A 19,378-nucleotide genomic window follows, 5' to 3' on the forward strand; every position below is an offset into this window, starting at 1 on the left:
AGGCTAAAATACTACACAGGACACTTAAAAAATTATAATTTAAATGTTAATTGTAATTTTTTGATCACAGAAACAATGAGAAAATATGGAAAAATAAATAATAACAAAAATTATATGTAACATAGCCCGTGTAATCATCTGCCAGAGAGTAGCCCCAAATGGCCGGGCCCCAAGTAATACATTTGGGACAAATAACTATCACCGGAATTGGCCCTAGCCCCAAGTAATACATTTGGGCCAGATTACTCACGGCGGAATCGGCCCGAGCCCCAAGTAATACATTTGGGCCAGATAACTCATACCGGAATCGGCCCGAGCTCAATCCTCGTATCTCAGCCATAAGTAATACTGCCGAAGACAGCCCAGACTCTGGCCACATGATGTCAGCCGAGTCAGACTAGCTGGGACATGACCATGAACAGAGAAAAGGCTAGTGGGCCTCGAGGCTAGTATATCACCCAGTGCTAAATTTGAGCCTGATCCTGCTGGTGTTGTGCTGAAAATCTCCCCCCTGACAGATTTCTTCCCCCCCCTGACAGATTTCTCTCCCCCTTCTTCATTGCTGCGACTTGCTTGCTAGTTGAGATTTCTGCACTTCATTCTGTTGTTAGTTTAGCCTACATTTCACTGATCTTAGTAGCAGAAATAATTTTTTATTTGTCTTTTGATCACGGGGAGGCACTGGTAATGTATGCAGTTTTCGGTTTGGCTTTTGTTTCAAGTGTATTAGTCTATAAATAAATCTCTTTGCCAAAATTCGTCATCTCTCCCATGTGTCTTATTCGACTAGTAGTTGTTCTGAAATGTTAATTGCTTGCCTACATTTTACTACCTCCTCTGTTTTTTATATAACACACACACATTAATTATTAATTTTGGTTGCCTATCCTGATGTGAAGTTTGTTCTATAGAAAGCATTTGACTCTGATGTGTGCCGCAGAATGTATTTGACTAAAGAAATTAGAAGGTGGGAGGATTTTGGCAAGGCCACCCCCATTCTAATTTCCTTAATTTTGTAGCTAGAGTCCAATTCTTTCTGTGGCACACACTACTGGTCAACATGAGCTAACAAAATGATTATGAAGTGTGCCAGGCCTTGCAGTCCCAAGATGGAAGGGGGTTTAAAAAAACAACGCTTTCAGCTACTGAAATCTGTGAAATGTAGGCTGAACTGACAATGGAGTGAAGAGCAGAAATCTCAACTAGCAAGCAAGTCGCAGCAATGAAGAATTTAGTGCGAGCACGTTCACTTGAAGGGGGGTGGGAGAATTCTGGCATTGGGGAGATTTTTGACACAACACCTGTTCTTCCAAACTCAGGAGGTCACCACCCTCTAGCACTCACTTTTTGTTCCGGCACCTCCCGATTTACAAATGAAGCAGTTATATCACCCTAATATAAGCAACCATATGCTGTATGTATTCCCAGTTGGAACACGCTCCCAAAGACAGAGAGAGAGAGAACTCAAGCTCATGGAATGCAGTGACCTACATTTTTTTGGGAACATTTTCTTGTAAGTGATCGTCGCAATTGGAGTGTCAAGGAATTGGCGTTCTACCCCTACCCTACTTTCTACGATAGGTGATTGGGTCAAGTGCTTTCCCCTCACAAATGATTTCTGTTGGTAGTATTTCAAACTTGGTCTTTGAATCTTCATGCTTCCAGGCAACTGCTCATTACAGTGAGAGGAGACGCCACAGAACTACATAGACCAGAAAAAATGAGTTAGACAGGGATTTTTCATTTCCTTCAGGCTAAGTTGATGGTCAATAAAACGTGAGAGAGAGAGAGAGAGAGATGGAGAAAGTCCAAGAACGGCAAGCTGGCATTGGTGCCCCCTTTTAGAGAAGAAAGTATTGTGGAATACCAATTTCACACTGATTTATCGACCAATGGAGGCCAGTGCCCAGCTACTGCATGAACTTAGCAAAGGCAGCACATCTGTTGACTTCTCCATTTTGAAATCATCTGATAATCATTACTATTACAGAAAGAAAAGAAAATACATATGGTTTGATCAAAGTATGAAAGCAAGAATTTTCTTTTATATTACAGTAATGGAGAGGTGGACAGGAAAGAGATGAAGAGAGTGGAAAGAGAGAGAGAGGAAAGGCCCCAAGCCTAGCTAGACCACTATGGGCACTTCTGTTTTGTCTCACCCTTCCGCCTTTCCTCTAATAACACAACCCTCTTTCTTTCCCTCCCTCTCCCCCCTCCCCCTCGCTCTGCTACACTTGCCCCTTATTCTGACTCCCTAGGTCTTTGATCCTGTGCTGGTCGGCTGGTATGTCTTGGCACATGGGTCTCTCCTGTGTTTTCCCAGCACTCAGAGGCCTAGGGAGGGAAAGAGGGTAAAGAGGGTGAGTTTGTACCTGTAGCATTTAAGGGCCGTCTGGAAGTCACGCCGTGGGGGCACTTGTTTGGAGATGGCTTTCTTCACCTCCCTCCTTTCCCCCTCTCTTGAACTCTCTCTTTCATATCATTCATTCATATCACTCATTGTCATGTGGCAGCTGTGGCTGGTTAATTATGTTTAATGTTTTGTTCGTGTCTTGATTTTTATGTTGTAGCCAAGTCATCACATGCACTTTTGAGCTCTCTGCCGCCAATGTACAGTACATCAGTTCAGACCAGACTGATTAAGACAAGGGTGGTGGAGTAACTGCGTCGGTTAGAGTACTGTAAATGACATACTCTTCCTGTCCTTACAGTATGTGAACACAATGTTCTGCATTCACTTATTGTGTTATAGTGTTTTGATGTACGTACTGTGTGTAATAGGCCTTTGGTCATATTTGTAATAACTACCCAACCACAACCATCTACACACACACACACACACACACACACACACACACACACACACACACACACACACACACACACACACACACACCCCATCACACCCCATCAAATCCGACCCCCTCTCTCTGGGCAGTCATAAAACCAACACATCAAAGTGGGCCTGCTATGGTGTTACCCACAATTCCCTATGGCTGTGACATCACTGCAGCCTGTTTGCACAGCTGCTGGTCACTAGAGCCAAGCCATGCACCCCCACTCTCCTTCTCACAGCTACTCACTTCCGCCTGTGTCTGTCTGTGTGTCTCTGTGTGTACTTTTACATGAGTCTGATTTTGTCTATTTGCACAAGGCTGTATTTGTCTGTTAAATGAGACTGTCTGAAAGGAGTGGTGGGTGGGTGATTACCAGTTTATTGGCATCACAACACAATGGCATATACTGTAAACAACACTTGGATTCCCCATGCTTGGGGGTGAAGTTTTGCTTAGGTACAGATCTACTGTAGGATCAGCTTCCCCTTCCCCAATCCAAATCTTAACCATTGGTAGGGAAAATGCTAAACTGCCCAAGATCAGTGTTTAGGGACAACGTTACCCTTACTGCTAACAACACTTGCATTCCCATCCCAACTTGTAACGTCTGCTTGCAATTCACACTCTCAAACACGTAGATCCCCTGAACACAACTCACTCTCCAGATCCCAATCACCTGAATTCTGATCACCTGTTCACACACCTGTATGTCATTATCACTCACTATTTAGTTCAGTTCTTTGCACCCCATCATTGTGAGGTATTGTTCGTTTTGTGACACACTTCTACTTCGAGCGCTGGGTTTCCTGTAATTTACTCCTCCCGTGTAGGAGTTTTTGCCAGCCTCACTAACAACGCCTTTTGCCTAGTCACTGCCTGTACTTTAGCCTATTGGATTTCCTGTTGCCTGATCTCCCAGACGACGTTACTAGCCTTTTCCCTGCCTGTACTGTTGCCTTTTTGGACCCCCTGTGTATGACCTTCATCCTGCCCCTGGACCCAGCTACCTGCCTCCTGCTGTGGTCCTTTACAATAAATACCTGCTGCGCCCTGCGCTTGAAACCAGCTCTCTGTCTCCCATCGTCTTCAGTACACAACTACAGAATATCTGATGGGAAAAATCCAGTATTTTTATTGATCTGTGGTCATTAGATATTGGGACAATCTCCCTACTGTCTAAGATTGGGACTGACCCTCTACTATGTACAAACACCCATTAGAACTGCATTAATCTATCATATTCTATTTGTATAGTCCTTGTTACAGAAACAATACGATGGTGTTCTCCATTTTGCTCTACGACCCCTAAAAGCTGGGACTCGTCTGAAGTCGGTACAGCCGATCTGTCAACTTCTGTCTGTACCGTCCTAACAGTTTAGGCTACACACTAATATGACCCCCTCTGTGGAAAGGTGAGACTCTCACATGTACAGGCCTCACAACACTCATCTTAAGGTCCCCCAGTACCAGTTGAAAACATTGATGGAAGTATACAGTATGTGGAGACTGTTTTAGTGCCAAAAATAAGGGGTAAAATATATATATGTATATATATTCCTGATCTTTCTTATCTCTTAGATACAGGACAGAGACTTCAGAACAAAATTCCTTTTAGATTTCTGGAGGACTATGTGTTTTTCCATGTAGTGAATCTGTTAATGTGTTTGTTATAGGCTAATAGCAGTATTTCATTTTTTTATATATACTTCAAGGGGTCTTAAAATTCAAAATCCAATAGCAAAATTAACCTTGGTATGATCCCCCCCCACACACCCCAGTTTAGACTGTTTTGGGTTAATGTTGGTTTTTATGTTGGTGTCTCCTTTATTTTGGCAGTTACCTGTAGGTCAAACCATTACGAAGAGGGGACACTTATTTCCCCAAATGTCCACTCCTCTACCCCTGTCTCTTCCCCTCTGATGTCATCGGATTTGGGATGTACTAATTTGGGGATTCCCATTATGTCACTGGTTCCAATGGTCCCTCGAGGGGGTCACTGTTTCTGCACTGTCATCACCATGTCCCCAGGCAGACAAGATACCCAGAGGCCTCTGCTCTGTCACATAATGAACACGAGCCAGTCTTCTTATCAGGGTGACACTGAGAAATGACTTTCAGTTCATCCGGTCACCAGTTACCATTGTGATCTCTATGGGGCAACTGTTTGGGCAGCGTCTTTCATTATTTTTAATGATGCACTCTAAGATTGATGAAGTGTCAGTAGCTTCGTAGAGGCACTGTTTATGCGTGTTGAATCTTATACACTACTACTAATGTTGTAAACTCATGGATGATATATATTTAATCCAGACATCAACAGTTTATTGAATTCACTCTCGCTTCCCTCTGTTCCCTGTCTTTTTTGCTTTCTCTTCTCTTCTATTAATCTCTTATCCCTCCCTCCCTCCCTCCCTCCCTCCCTCCCTCCCTCCCTCCCTCCCTCCCTCCCTCCCTCCCTCCCTCCCTCCCTCCCTCCCTCCCTCCCTCCCTCCCTCCCTCCCTCCCTCCCTCCCTCCCTCCCTCATCACCTCTACGTCCAGTAAGGACATGAGTGCCCCATATGGACATTCTAAAGGAAATGGTACTTTTCTGACCTACCTTCCTCTCAAACTAACATGTTGCTGCCATCTGGGCCCTCCACAGCCCCAAAGTATGAGCACTATTCAAAATAACACTGGGTGAAAAGAGTAGAGATCAGGGAAACATACATCTATTGGTTGCATGAAACATATGTTGGATACTGTATATATACTCACAGGCATGAGGTTCAGAATATTCCAAATATCGAAAGAGCGAAAGTGTAGTTATCTAATTGGAGAGGTGGAGAACAGGTGGAGAAATGAGTTCAAAAATATGTTTGTGACAGTCAGTCAGGGGCATCTCTTCAGGATGAGTCCCAAATAGCACACTACTCTTGACCAGAGCCCCAGGGTGCACTTCATAAGGAATAGAGTGTAAGGGCTCTTTTTGAGCCAGGTACTTCACCCAGTAAATGTAGCTGTGGAGTGATATTTGGCAGGACATCTTGAAAAGAGTGTCCTGTGAGTGAAAAACACATAGCACTAATACCTGACATCACCTTCAAGACTTCTATTTTCTTCTATTTTCTGTCTGTAAACAATTGTTGGAAAAATTACTTTTGTCATGCACAAAGTAGATGTCCTAACCGACTTGCCAAAACTATAGTTTGTGGTTGAAAAACAAGTTTTATTGACTCCAACCTAAGTGAATGTAACCTTCCGACTTCAACTGTATATGGCCCCCGTACACAGTCGGGTTGTACAATTGATTTACAACTCATTTGACACAACAGTGTTTGTTGGTTGTGTAATAATTTTTGTGCAGACAAACGTTCCTTTGTTTGACAAAATAGAGCGCTCTGCCACCAATGTATAGTCTTCAGTTAAGACAAGACTGATCAAGACAAGGGTGGTGGAGTAGCCGTGTCGGTTACTGTGCTGTAAAGGACATACTGCCCTAGCAGACTATGCTGTAGTAAAAACACAGCACATTAGATTATTGGGAATGCATACAGTATATGGTTTCTTATACAGTGCATTCGGAAAGTATTCAGACCCTTTGACTTTTTGCACATTTTGTCTTATTAAAATGTAAAAATAAAAACATGCCTGTTATCAATCAACACACAATACCCCATAATGACAAAGCAAAAACAGTTTTTTTTGTTTTTTTCAAATGAAAAAAAATTATAATACGAAATTACTTTTACATAAGTGTTAAGGCCCTTTTACTCAGAACTTTGTTGAAGCATCTTTGGCAGCGATTACAGACTCGAGTCCCCTTGGGTATAACGCTACAAGCTTGGCACACCTGTATTTGGGGAGTTTCTCCCATTCTTCTCTGCAGATCCTCTCAAGCTCTGTCAGATTGGATTGGGAGCGTCGCTGCACAGCTAATTTCAGGTCTCTCCAGAGATGTTCGGTCAGGTTCAAGTCCGGGCTCTGGCTGGGCCACTCAAGGACATTCAGAGACTTGTCCCGAAGCCAGTCCTGCGTTGTCTTGCCTGTGTGCTTAGGATCGTTGTCCTGTTGGAAGGTGAACCTTCGCTCCAGTCTGAGGTCCTACCATAAAGGCCTGCAGAGATCGTTGTCCTTCTGGAAGGTACTCCCATCTCCACAGAGGAACTATGGAGCTCTGTCAGAGTGACCATCGGGTTCTTGGTCACCTACCTGACCCTTCTCCCCCGATTTCTCAGTTTGGCCATGGGGCAGCTCTAGGAAGAGTTTTGGTGGGTCCAAACTTCTTCCATTTAAGAATGATGAAGGCCACTGTGTTCTTGGGGACCATCAATGCTGCAGACATTTTTTGGTACCCTTCCCCAGATCTGTGCCTCGGAGCTCTACGGACAATTCATTTGACCTCATGTTTTGGTGTTTGCTCTGACTTGCACTTGCATCTGTGGGACCTTATGTAGACAGGTGTTTGCCTTTCCAAATCATATCAAATCAATAGAATTTACCACAGATGGGACTCTAATCAAGTTGTAGAAATATCTCAAGGATGATCAATGGAAACAGGATGCACCTGAGCTCAATTTCTAGTCTCATAGCAAAGGGTCTGAATATTTATGTAAATAAGGTATTTCTGTTTTATATTTAATGCATTTTCAAAAATGTTGAAAACAGTTTCTTTTGGCTTTGTCATTATGGGCTATTGTGATATTGTAAATATGGAAGGGCATGTGGTTCTTATCATGACAGAGGGGACGAGAGGTGAAGGCTGCAAGGTTCTTAACAGCCAAGATCTCAACAGCATCACTCCACACCTGATCCATACAGCTCTTATGACTAAACATGATATGACTCTATTACTGGTTCATCATGCCACCATTGTGTCACTTCTAGTTTTAGTTTGAACGCCAGCATGATGGGAGAACTTATTGGATGCAAGTAAATGGAATGAAGCCCCAGTGTTCAGCTGCATGGACAACATTGGTGTAAGGCTAGTCTCCCGCCATTGCGCTGATGGACAGACTAAAACATTCTCTCTGGGATCCTTTCGCTTTGTCAGATAGTGTCACCCAGTTTTCCTCTTGACTGCACATCAAGAGAGCTCATTGCTGTTTGGGTGTCCACAGCTGTGTGCTCGTAAAAAAATCCGATTTTCCAATCTGTCAGCGTGCCCACCAGAGAAGGGGTGAGATAAATGGCTCAGTAATAATGGGGGGGAAGGGATATCACCATGACACGCCCACCCTCACCCAATTCCACGGTGGTGATGAGGAATGTCTAACTTCCATCCATCATATTGACATCGTTGACTTGCATATTTTCCATTGGGATCAGTATTAACAGGCAGATATCCTATTGTGCACACACACACACATGCATCACGCATAGCCAAATAGCACTTGTATTCCTTACATAGTGCACTACTTCTGACCAGGGCCTATATGGCTCTGGTCAAAAGTAGAGCGCTATGTAGGGAATGGGGTGCCATTTGAGACATATTCTAAAGTCATGAAAGAGTCCAATGGCATCGCTTCTAGCTCCTGTAAAACCATCAGCAGAAACCACATATCCCTGTCAACTTCCCTGTGAATATCACTGTAAATGTATAGCTTGAAAAATGTAGTTAACAAAACTAGTTGAGCAAACATACTGACTTGTTCTGTTAAAGGGAACTGCTTTGTAGTGTTCTCCATTGTTTTACAGTGCTCCTGCCCTTTAGTAAGTGACGTCATATGAGGCGTACTGTAGGTCATACCGGGACAGAGAGATGTGGAGCACATCAGAGAGTGGGGAGTAGGCCTACTCAATCACAAACATACACATAAAAGAAGTCATATACACATGCATATACAAAATGATTTATACAGACACATGATACACACACATGCACACAAACACACACACACGATAGCATGCATAAAGGCACATGATGCATACACGCACAAACACACACACACACGGAAGCATCATACAGTACATTCTGTATATTCTATCCAGCCATTTGGGTTCATTCTTGGTAGAAACAAGTCCCTCATTACTGAACCTGCAAGCCTAACCATTGAAGCCTATACTGTACAGAGCAGATCTCCTTGAGGGTCTTGACGAGAGAAGAAGAATGAGAGGACGGGGGGATGATAACGAACAACAGAGAGAAATAATCTACCAAGGAAGTCACTTTTTAAACACCGGCCTGGAAGAGAAAAGGGTAAACAAGCAGGTAGTCAGAGAATAACCAGAAATGATGGAAGGAAAGAAAGAAAGAGAGAAAGAGAGAAGGAAGGAGAGAGAGACAAAGAAAGAGAAAGAAAGAAAGAAAGAGGGGAAGATTTAAGGGGGCAGTAATGAAAAGAGTAAGACTAACTAAGATCAGGTCTTCCTGATTGCACCTACTACTATCCTGTCCACACTATCTCTCTATAAGACTAAAGAGGCCTTGGATATAATCTTTGAGTAGGCAGCACTCTCTGGTGTCAAATCAGTGCAAGTCAAACAGTGGTCGCTGGAAATGACTTTGGTTATGTTGCCCACGGCAGGACAAACAGAGAAGTGTTTTGTCTCACAGGAGCCTTGTGACATCAGAACGTTGTGAGTGTTAACAACCACCAGGAGGAATAAGGGAGCACTGGAAGTACTACCTGAAGTAGGGCAGACCGTCTCCACTGCTACGGAGTATCACCGGGTTTGTTGAGAGCGGCCTTACAGTCTCTCTCTCTCTCTCTCAACTTATAATGATGAACGTGTCTTACTATGGCATAAATCGTAATTAATCAAAAGTACATACGGTTCTGGGGGTGCTATAGGTGTATATCGTAACCACTGAGAGCAGCCACAATCACAAGTTTGTAGCCCCACCACTTGACTTACAGAAATAGTCTTACTCCTCAAGTCTCTCCCAAAACAATGTGAATACTGTATGTAGGTTTTCACTATGAGGCAAGACCTCCAGCCTACAGGTCCCAGGAATCCTCCCTGTATCTCTATTGCCACCATAAATACAACCCCAGTTTAACGGGGGTTGTTGTTTAACTCATGGTTTCTGTTCAGCTTTCTCTCTCCTCAATCCCTCAATAATTTCCTTCATCGTCCTGTTCTGCCCCTTACTTTGTCCCTCACAGACAGCTGTGCTAACTGCCCCATGGCCTCTTTACTTCCATATCCTCTGGAATGTCTGCTACCTTAGAGAACAGAGACAGGGGTCATGTCCCAAATGGTACCCTGTTCCCTATTAGTGCACTTTTGACTCTGGTCAGAAATAGTGTACTATGTAGGGAATAGCCATTTGTGACACAGGCAGAATGATGAAAAGGAGATGTTAGTGCTCTCTACTCTCTAGGAATTCTGTATTCCTGCTCTATTGTTATGTCTGCTGGATGTCAACCGTGTACGACTTGAAAACATGGAGAAGATAGACTTTACAATCCTCGGCTCAAACAGTTTTGCACAGAGACGATGCTGACCTAAACTGACACACACATGAGCACTCACGCACATTACATAGACCTACATCATCATACATCATTATCCAACCACAGCTGTGCTTCCTGTTGATAACAGAATTGGTGGAAGTGACAGTGCGATAGAAGGGTGACAGGAGAGGAGATAAGGACAGCCTGGCGTGGCATGGGACAGGTGGCAGAAGTTGGCGGAGAAATAAAAACATATCTCTTTCCCCAGAATATAAAACGGGATGTGTGTTTTCACTTTTTGAGTTTTTATTCTAATGATTTGATTGGATCTCACATTTGAATCAATAACTATCAGCCAATTACCATAGACACAGGAAGTGAACAGGCCCTGCTGATCCTCTGTGCTAGAACTAGAGACAATGGTGCTGGAGGGAATACCAACTGTTTTACAGGCTCCTGAACAATTGTGCTGTTTTGTGTTTTTCTTTGATCTTGATCTTTGAAGTTGATCTTAGCTTTTTTTGTATATAATATTTTTTGTATATATTATTTTTGGCCATTTCCTATGACCCAAAAAAGCTTCTGTAAATCACAACAGCGATCACTAACCTCGATTTGGATGAGGATTTCTACTTCAATGATTCGGAGGCGAATGACATCCACATCAGTCAGGAGTTTACCACATCAGTCAGGAGTTTACCACATCGCTTCATTAATGAGTGCATCGACAACGTTGTCCCCACAGTGACCGTACGCACATAACTCAACCAGAAGCCATGGATTACAGGCAAAATCCACACTGAGCTAAAGGCTAGAGCTGCCGCTTTCAAGGAGTGATACACTAATCAGGACACTTAAGAAATCACACTACACCCTCCGACGAAGCATCAAACAGGCAAAGTCTCAATACAGGAATAAGATTGAATCCTACTACTGATGAGCTCTGATGCTCATCAGATGTGGCAGGGCTTGCAAACACACACACACACACACACACACACACACACACACACACACACCTTCGCAATCTTCACATATACTGCTGCTACTCTGTTTATTATCTATCCTGATTGCCTAGTGAAGTTTACCCCCACAGAACCTACCTACATGTAGATATTACCTAAATTACCTCAACTACCTCGTACCCTGGAACATTGACTAGGTACCAGTACTCCTTGTATATAGTCTCGTTATTGTTATTTTATTGTGTTACTACTCCCTTTATAGTTGTTTTTACACATTATCATTACTTTTTAACTGCATTGTTGGGAAAGAGCTCGTAAGTAAGCATTTCACGGTAAAGTCTACACCTGCTGTATTCGGAGCATGTGACAAATACAATTTTATTGTATTTCATTTGCTGTACAAGCACACACACTCTCTCTCAATCTCTCTAGGATTTGTAACCCCTCAGTCTAACATTCTCTCCTTTACCTTATCCATCCTGATATATCTAAGCTTTAACCCTTCACACTACTAACATCCACTCCTCTCTGCCCAATATCCCTCCTCCTTAATGACTAATCCCCCCACAACACAATAGACAATAGGTCCTTGTGCTGCCAAGTTACGCCTCCATTACTACACCCTTCCCGTCTCAAGTGCCCGTGAAAACGGAGACGGACAGGTATCTATTCTAATGTCCCATTGTTTTCCCCAGCCTTCAGATATCCTGGAGGATATGTAAGTCTGCCAGGTATTTCCTCAATGTAAGCTGTGAGGTGACGGCCTGTCAAACACAGCCACACAAACGGCATGCTACGCACACACGGACACATAAACACAAACACAGACAACCACCGCCTCTCATACACAGGATACAATGATATTGGAAGGGATGAGTGTCTTTTCTGCTTAGTCATGACGCCACAGGTCTGATCTTTTTCAGCACTCAGCCTGGTGTGAGTCTGTGTGGTCCCCTGCCGCACCTACTACTATACCCTCAATGAGGGCATTGTCTCAGAACAGAGAGTGGGGGAGCGAGAACAGGGCTGTCTTATTCAAGCATTAAAAGTAAAAGCAGGTAGGATTTAGTAGTTTAATGCTTGCTATTTGTATCAGATGTTAACGGCTGTGTGTATATGCCATTGACATATTAACATAAGAAACTATATGTTAGTGTACTTACTGTAAAAGTGTACCAAAGTGTGTCTGTGTTACAATTTAGGACACTCTAACTCGGGTAGGCAGCTATATTGACTAAGCACATTGACTAAGCCCAAATGGAGATTGTATTTGAAAATAACAATTTCATACGTTGATTACATTGAAACGCAATCATGTCTCTTTTTTTATCCGTGCGAATAACTGGGAGTAGATCTCCTACATCTACATAACTGGGAGTAGATCTCCTACAACTTTTTTGTTGTTGCTGAATTCCTAGTGTTTTTAGTCTTCTTTTACCCCCCAAAAAATCACTTGGGCGATGATTTTGGCTAGACCCCTGCTTTTACTCTATATACTTCGACAATTGTTTGATGAGCAGCAGGACCACATTCTTTACAGCCACTGTAGCTCATTCCAAAATCATTAGGCTTTGTCTGTAAGGAAAACAAAAGACATAATACTTTTTAGAAACTGAAATCCTAAGATTAAGATCACTTTATTTATTTGCTTTTATCCCAACCCCTCCGAAAGAAAGTATTCAGACCTCTTCTCTTTTTTTACACAATTTGCTACGTTACAGCCTTATTGTAAAATGTATTAAATAAAAGAAAAATCCTCATCAACCTACCCCATAATGACAGGTTTTTAGAAATGTTTGCAAATGTATTAAAAAGAAAAAACAGATACATTATTTACATAAGTATTCAGACCCTTTGCTATGAGACTACACATTTAGCTCAGCTGCATCCTGTTTCAATTGATCATCCTTGAGACGTTTCTACAACTTGATTGGAGTCCACCTGTGGTAAATTCAATTGATTGGGCATGATATGGAAAGGCACACACCTGTCTATATAAGGTCCCACAGTTGACAGTGCATATCAAAGCAAAAACCAAGCAATTTGGTCGAAGGAGTTGCACGTAGAGCTCAAAGACAGCATTATGTCGAGGCACATATCTGGGGAAGGGTACCAAAACATTTCTGCAGCATTGAAGTCCCCCAAGAACACAGTGGCCTCCATCATTCTTAAATGGAAGTTGTTTAAAACCACCAAGACTCTTCCTAGAGCTGGCCACCTGGCCAAACTGAGCAATCGGGGGAGAAGGGCCTTGGTCAGGGAGGTGACCAAGAACACCATGGTCACTGACAGGCCTCCAGAGTTCCTCTGTGGAGATGGGAGGACCTTCCAGAAGGACAGCTATCTCTGCAGCACTCCACCAATCAGGCCTTTATGGAGGAGTGGCCAGACGGAAGCCACTCCTCAGTAAAAGGCAATTGACACCCATCTTGGAGATTGCCAAAAGGCACCTAAAGGACTCTCAGAACATGAGAAACAAGATTCTCTGGTCTGATGAAATCAAGATTGAAATCTTTGGCCTGATTGCCAAGTGTCACGTCTGGAAGAAACCAGGCACCGTCCCTACGGTGAAGCCTGGTGGTTGCATTATGCGGTGGGGATGTTGCCTAGTTAAATCAAAATAAATAAAAATACTGCTATATTTTCCCCATCAGACCCGGGAATCAAGCTCTCTAACCACTAATGTCATGGATTCCCCCGGAACTGCTGCTCATTCTGTTCACCAGTTCTGGAGGTCTACATCACCGGCTTTCTAGGCTTCACTGAACGGGATTCATTATCATCAACCCCGGTCTGTCTTGTCTGATTACACACACCTGGTTCCCATTTCCCCTGATTAGCATGTTATATATGTGCCCTCTGTTCCCTCTGTCTATGTCGGTTATTGTTCCCATATCCGTTGATCATGTGAGTACCTATGCTTTGGTGCAGCTGTTATGCTGTGTCCTTTATATATTGTGCATTAAGGGTATCGTCCCGTGTTGTTCAACAAGGTTTACCCTCGCTCTTTTGTTTGGGTACAGCCCAGTGTTTCGTATGCGTGTTTGTTTTGGGTGTATTAAAAACCCTTATTGTGTATTCCTGCACCTGTCTCCAAGTCCTTGATACCAGCGTGACAACTAGACTACCTGCCGCCCACTGAAGCCTTACTGCAAGCAAAAGAAAGCACTCAAAAACATAGGGAAGTTGAGCATTACAGCTTGATTGAAAGTTAAAGCTAATGTTCCTGCTTTAGCGGAGACTGCATTCACGCTAAACACTGCATAATTGGAAATTACCTTTACATTTCTATTATGGAATCTGTAAAGTTTCAGCGTTACAGATTTAATAGAGCCCATAATGTCATTGAATTACATAGCAGAGTTGACATTGTTTATCAACTGATGATGTAGACAAAATTATTTTCCATTGTTATATTGTTTAACATAATTTCAGTGCTAATACTTAATAATCGGGTTAGTATGCTCAAGGCCCGAGGCTACCTACTGTAGCCTTGAACACAAAGGAACCATGTATTGATGGGAACAAATTTGTATTAACTGCCAACTTTGAGTACAATGGATAATGGCCCTCACATGATATAAACTGATCCCATGGTATTGCAATATTGGCTTAGTATTGACAGTGATCCATCCATCTGTTCCTCACACACATTTTTTTATTACAATGCCCAATGGTACTAGCTATATCTTCATATCATCATACCAACCATCTTTGATTTCATAAGTCTTTGTGAGTTTACGTAACGCCTGTAATAGATACTTGTAGCATTTAGCAACACTGTTTCTATTGGTAATTATCGGAGTTTATATAATAACATATTGATACTAAATACCAAATAATGGTGGTTCACGTTTCAATAAATCCCAAAGAAACAAACACCTAATAAATTCGTTATTACTGTTTATATGACAGCATTGTTGAATTCTCTATTCTGATTGGCTAGAGTGTGCATTCGTTTCACTTCTGGGTTTGTGTCTGCCCGTGTGTGTGTAATCATGCACGGTTCGTGCTTCCATGTGCAAGTGTACATGCCTGTGTGTGTGTGCGTGTGGGCTATGAAACACACTCACACAGTGTGTGTAGGATCAGGATCAGACATAAATTATAAAGTAGGGCAGTAACAAGGATTCTTCAAAGAGGGCTGGTTATACAGCCCATGTAGTTTTCATGAACCATATCATAGGATATGCTTATATACCAACTACAGTGGGGCAAAAAAGTATTTAGTCAGCCACCAATTGTGCAAGTTCTCCCACTTAAAAAGATAAGAGGCCTGTAATTTTCATCATAGGCACACTTCAACTATGACAGACAAAATTAGATGAAAAAAATCCAGAAAATCACATTGTAGGATTTTTTATGAATTTATTTGCAAATTATGGTAGAAAATAAGTATTTGGTCACCTACAAACAAGCAAGATTTCTGGCTCTCACAGACCTGTAACTTCTTCTTTAAGAGGCTCCTCTGTCCTCCACTTGTTACCTGTATTAATGGCACCTGTTTGAACTTGTTATCAGTATAAAAGATACCTGTCCACAACCTCAAACAGTCACACTCAACTCCACTATGGCCCAAGACCAAAGCGCTGTCAAAGGACACCAGAAACAAAATTGTACACCTGCACCAGGCTGGGAAGACTGAATCTGCAATAGATAAGCAGCTTGGTTTGAAGAAATCAACTGTGGGAGCAATTATTTGGAAATGGAAGACATGCAAGACCACTGATAATCTCCCTCGATCTGGGGCTCCACGCAAAATGTCACCCCGTGGGGTCAAAATGATCACAAGAACGGTGAGCAAAAATCCCAGAACCACACTGGGGGACCTAGTGAATGACCTGCAGAGAGCTGGGACCAAAGTAACAAAGCCTACCATCAGTAACACACTACGCCGCCAGGGACTCAAATCCTGCAGTGCCAGACGTGCTTAAGCCAGTACATGTCCAGGACCGTCTGAAGTTTGCTAGAGAGCATTTGGATGATCCAAAAGAAGATTGGGAGAATGTCATATGGTCAGATGAAACCAAAATATAACTTTTTGGTAAATACTCAACTTGTCGTGTTTGGAGGACAAAGAATGCTGAGTTGCATCCAAAGAACACCATACCTACTGTGAAGCATGGGGGTGGAAACATCATGCTTTGGGGCTGTTTTTCTGCAAAGGGACCAGGACGACTGATCCGTGTAAAGGAAAGAATGAATGAGGCCATGTATCGTGAGATTTTGAGTGAAAACCTCCTTCCATCAGCAAGGGCATTGAAGATGAAACGTGGCTGGGTCTTTCAGCATGACAATGATCCCAAACACACCGCCCGGGCAACGGAGGAGTGGCTTCGTAAGAAGGTCCTGGAGTGGCCTAGCCAGTCTCCAGATCTCAACCCCATAGAAAATCTTTGGAGGGAGTTGAAAGTCCGTGTTGCCCAGCAACAGCCCCAAAACATCACTGCTCTAGAGGAGATCTGCATGGAGGAATGGGCCAAAATCCCAGCAACAGTGTGTGAAAACCTTGTGAAGACTTACAGAAAATGTTTGAGCTCTGGCATTGCCAACAAAGGGTATATAACAAAGTATTGAGAGAAACCTTTGTTATTGACCAAATACTTATTTTCCACCATAATTTACAAATAAATTCATTAAAAATCCTACAATGTGATCTTCTGGATTTTTTGTCTCATTTTGTCTGTCATAGTTGAAGTGTACCTATGATGAAAATTACAGGCCTCTCATCTTTTTAAGTGGGAGACCTTGCACAATTGGTGGCTGACTAAATACTTTTTTCCCCCACTGTATGTAAAGAGAACATAGGGAACATTCAGGTAACTGCCAAAATGAAGGAAACACCAACATAAAGTGTCTTATTAATATTGGTGTTGGGCCACTACGAGCCAGAAGAGCTTTAATGCACCTTCACATAGATTCTACAAGTATCTGGAACTCTATTGGAGGGATGCGACACCATTCTTCCACAAGATCGTTTAGCGTTTTGTTGATGGTGGTGGATAACGATGTCTCAGGCGTTGATCCAGAATATCTCATAAGTGTTCAATTGGCTTCAGATCTAGAGACTGAGTAGGCCATGGCATATGTTCACATAATTTTCATGCTCATTCACTTGTGCCTTGTGGATGGGGGCATTGTCATTCTATGGGGGCTTAGCCATGGTAGCCAAAGTAATGGCCTGCACAGCATTTCTCTACATGACTGTGAGCATGATGGGATTTCAATTGCTTAATTAACTCAGGAACCACACCTGTGTGGAAGCACCTTATTTTATTATACTGCGTATCCCTCAATTACTCAAGTGTTTCCGTTAATAGGCCCTGGTCAAAAGTCATGCACTGTAGGGTGACATTACGGACACAAGCATAGAGAACGTAGAGTCCCCCCCCATCATGATGTTCCAGCTATAGCAACCCCGCTGCCCCCATCTGTCTACCCTATTAGGAACACAACCATCAGGCCAAGTCACAAATACACACACACACACACTGCTGTCACACGGACCCTCTCACCCGAGAGCCTTCTCTTCAGGCCTCTTAGGCTGATAGTGTTATCCGCCCTACATTGAAGTATTATATCCGCCTCCTCTCTATTGAGCTCCCCCCATTTTGTCCTCCTCTGCCTCCTCTTCCTGGATGTATGTATTCTCTCATGGTGTGCGTGTGTGTGTGCTCATGTCTGTGTAATCGGTAAATCTGCGATGGGGCCCCACTGGCTGGTTGGTCCACCTGCTCTGTTAGTATAAAATGTCTTACCTGCATGCTGACGTACACACACACATGCTCTCTCACACACACCCACACAGGCTTACACACTCATACTGTACTTTGAGCTGGGTAACATGAGTGCATGGGACAATTTGCTGAACTCCCTACTTTTACATGCCTCTACCCCCTACTATACCCTACCCTTCTATGGCGTCATAATTAAACCTCCATTGTATATCTGTCCACCATACATTTCTTGATTTACTTTCACTGATTAACTTGAGCTCTTAGTGGAGCAAAATACCTCACCAGTGTATCTCAAGCTAACACTGTTCTGGGCCCATATTCATAAAGCATATTGAGTGCTCACTTAACAGAGCTTGATAAAATCTATAAGGAATAATGGGAGAAAATCCAGATGATACAGACATACCCAAGATGACACAAGTTGTAGTCGCTGCCAAAGGTGTTTCTACAAAGTATTGACTAAGTCATGCGGTATGAATAGCTTCTGAAGGTACTGTTGTTTTAGGATGACCGATTTTGGACACAGTCCCCCTCTCTCTCTCTACTTTTTCAATTAATGTTCTTGTAATTAGATCACCCACACCTAACCCCCTCTCTTAACTCCTTTGATATATAACCTAAGTTAATTGGTGGTAATTATCATACAGAATCATGTTGGTATTATTTTCCCTGCCTATGCATTAGTCCTATCTAGTGGTGTACCATAGTTAGTGTTTTGAACAGACATATTACCACGCCTCAGATCCTAGTCATCCCAGAAACTAAGTATTGTAATCACCTCATTTTGGCCCATACATATTACAGTGTATTCAGTATTTAGACCCCTTGACTTTTCCACATTTTTAATGTTAGTCTTATTCTAAAAAGCGAAAACAGGTTTTTATAAATGTTTTCTTATTTATATATATAAAAAAAGAAATACCTTGTTTATATAAGTATTCAGGCCCTTTGCTATGAGACTCGAAATTGAGCTCAGGTGCATCCTGTTTCCATTGATCAGCCTTGAGATATTTCAATTACCTCACTGGAGTCCATCTCTGGTAAATTCAATTGATTTGGAAAGGCACACACCTGTCTTACAAGGCCAGACGGAAGCCACTCCTCAATAAAAGGCAGATGACACCCCGCTTGGAGTTTGCCAAAAGGCACCTAAAAGACTCTCAGACCATGAGAAACAAGATTCTCTGGTCTGATGAAACTGATGAAAGATTAAACTCTTTGGTTTGAATGCCAACTGTCACGTCTGGAGGAAACCTGGCACCAGCCCTACGGTGAAGCCTGGTGGTGGCATCATGCTGTAGGGATGTTTTTCCGTGGCAGGGACTGGGAGACTAGTCAGGATTGAGGGAATGGTGAACGGAGCAAAGTACAGAGAGATCCGTGATGAAAACCGTCTCCAGAGCGCTCAGGACCTCAGACTGCTTTGTCATTATGGGGTATTGTGTGTGGCTTGATGAGGGA

The sequence above is a fragment of the Oncorhynchus tshawytscha genome, linkage group LG14 (genome assembly GCF_018296145.1).
Source record: "Oncorhynchus tshawytscha isolate Ot180627B linkage group LG14, Otsh_v2.0, whole genome shotgun sequence".
Lineage (NCBI taxonomy): Eukaryota > Metazoa > Chordata > Actinopteri > Salmoniformes > Salmonidae > Oncorhynchus > Oncorhynchus tshawytscha.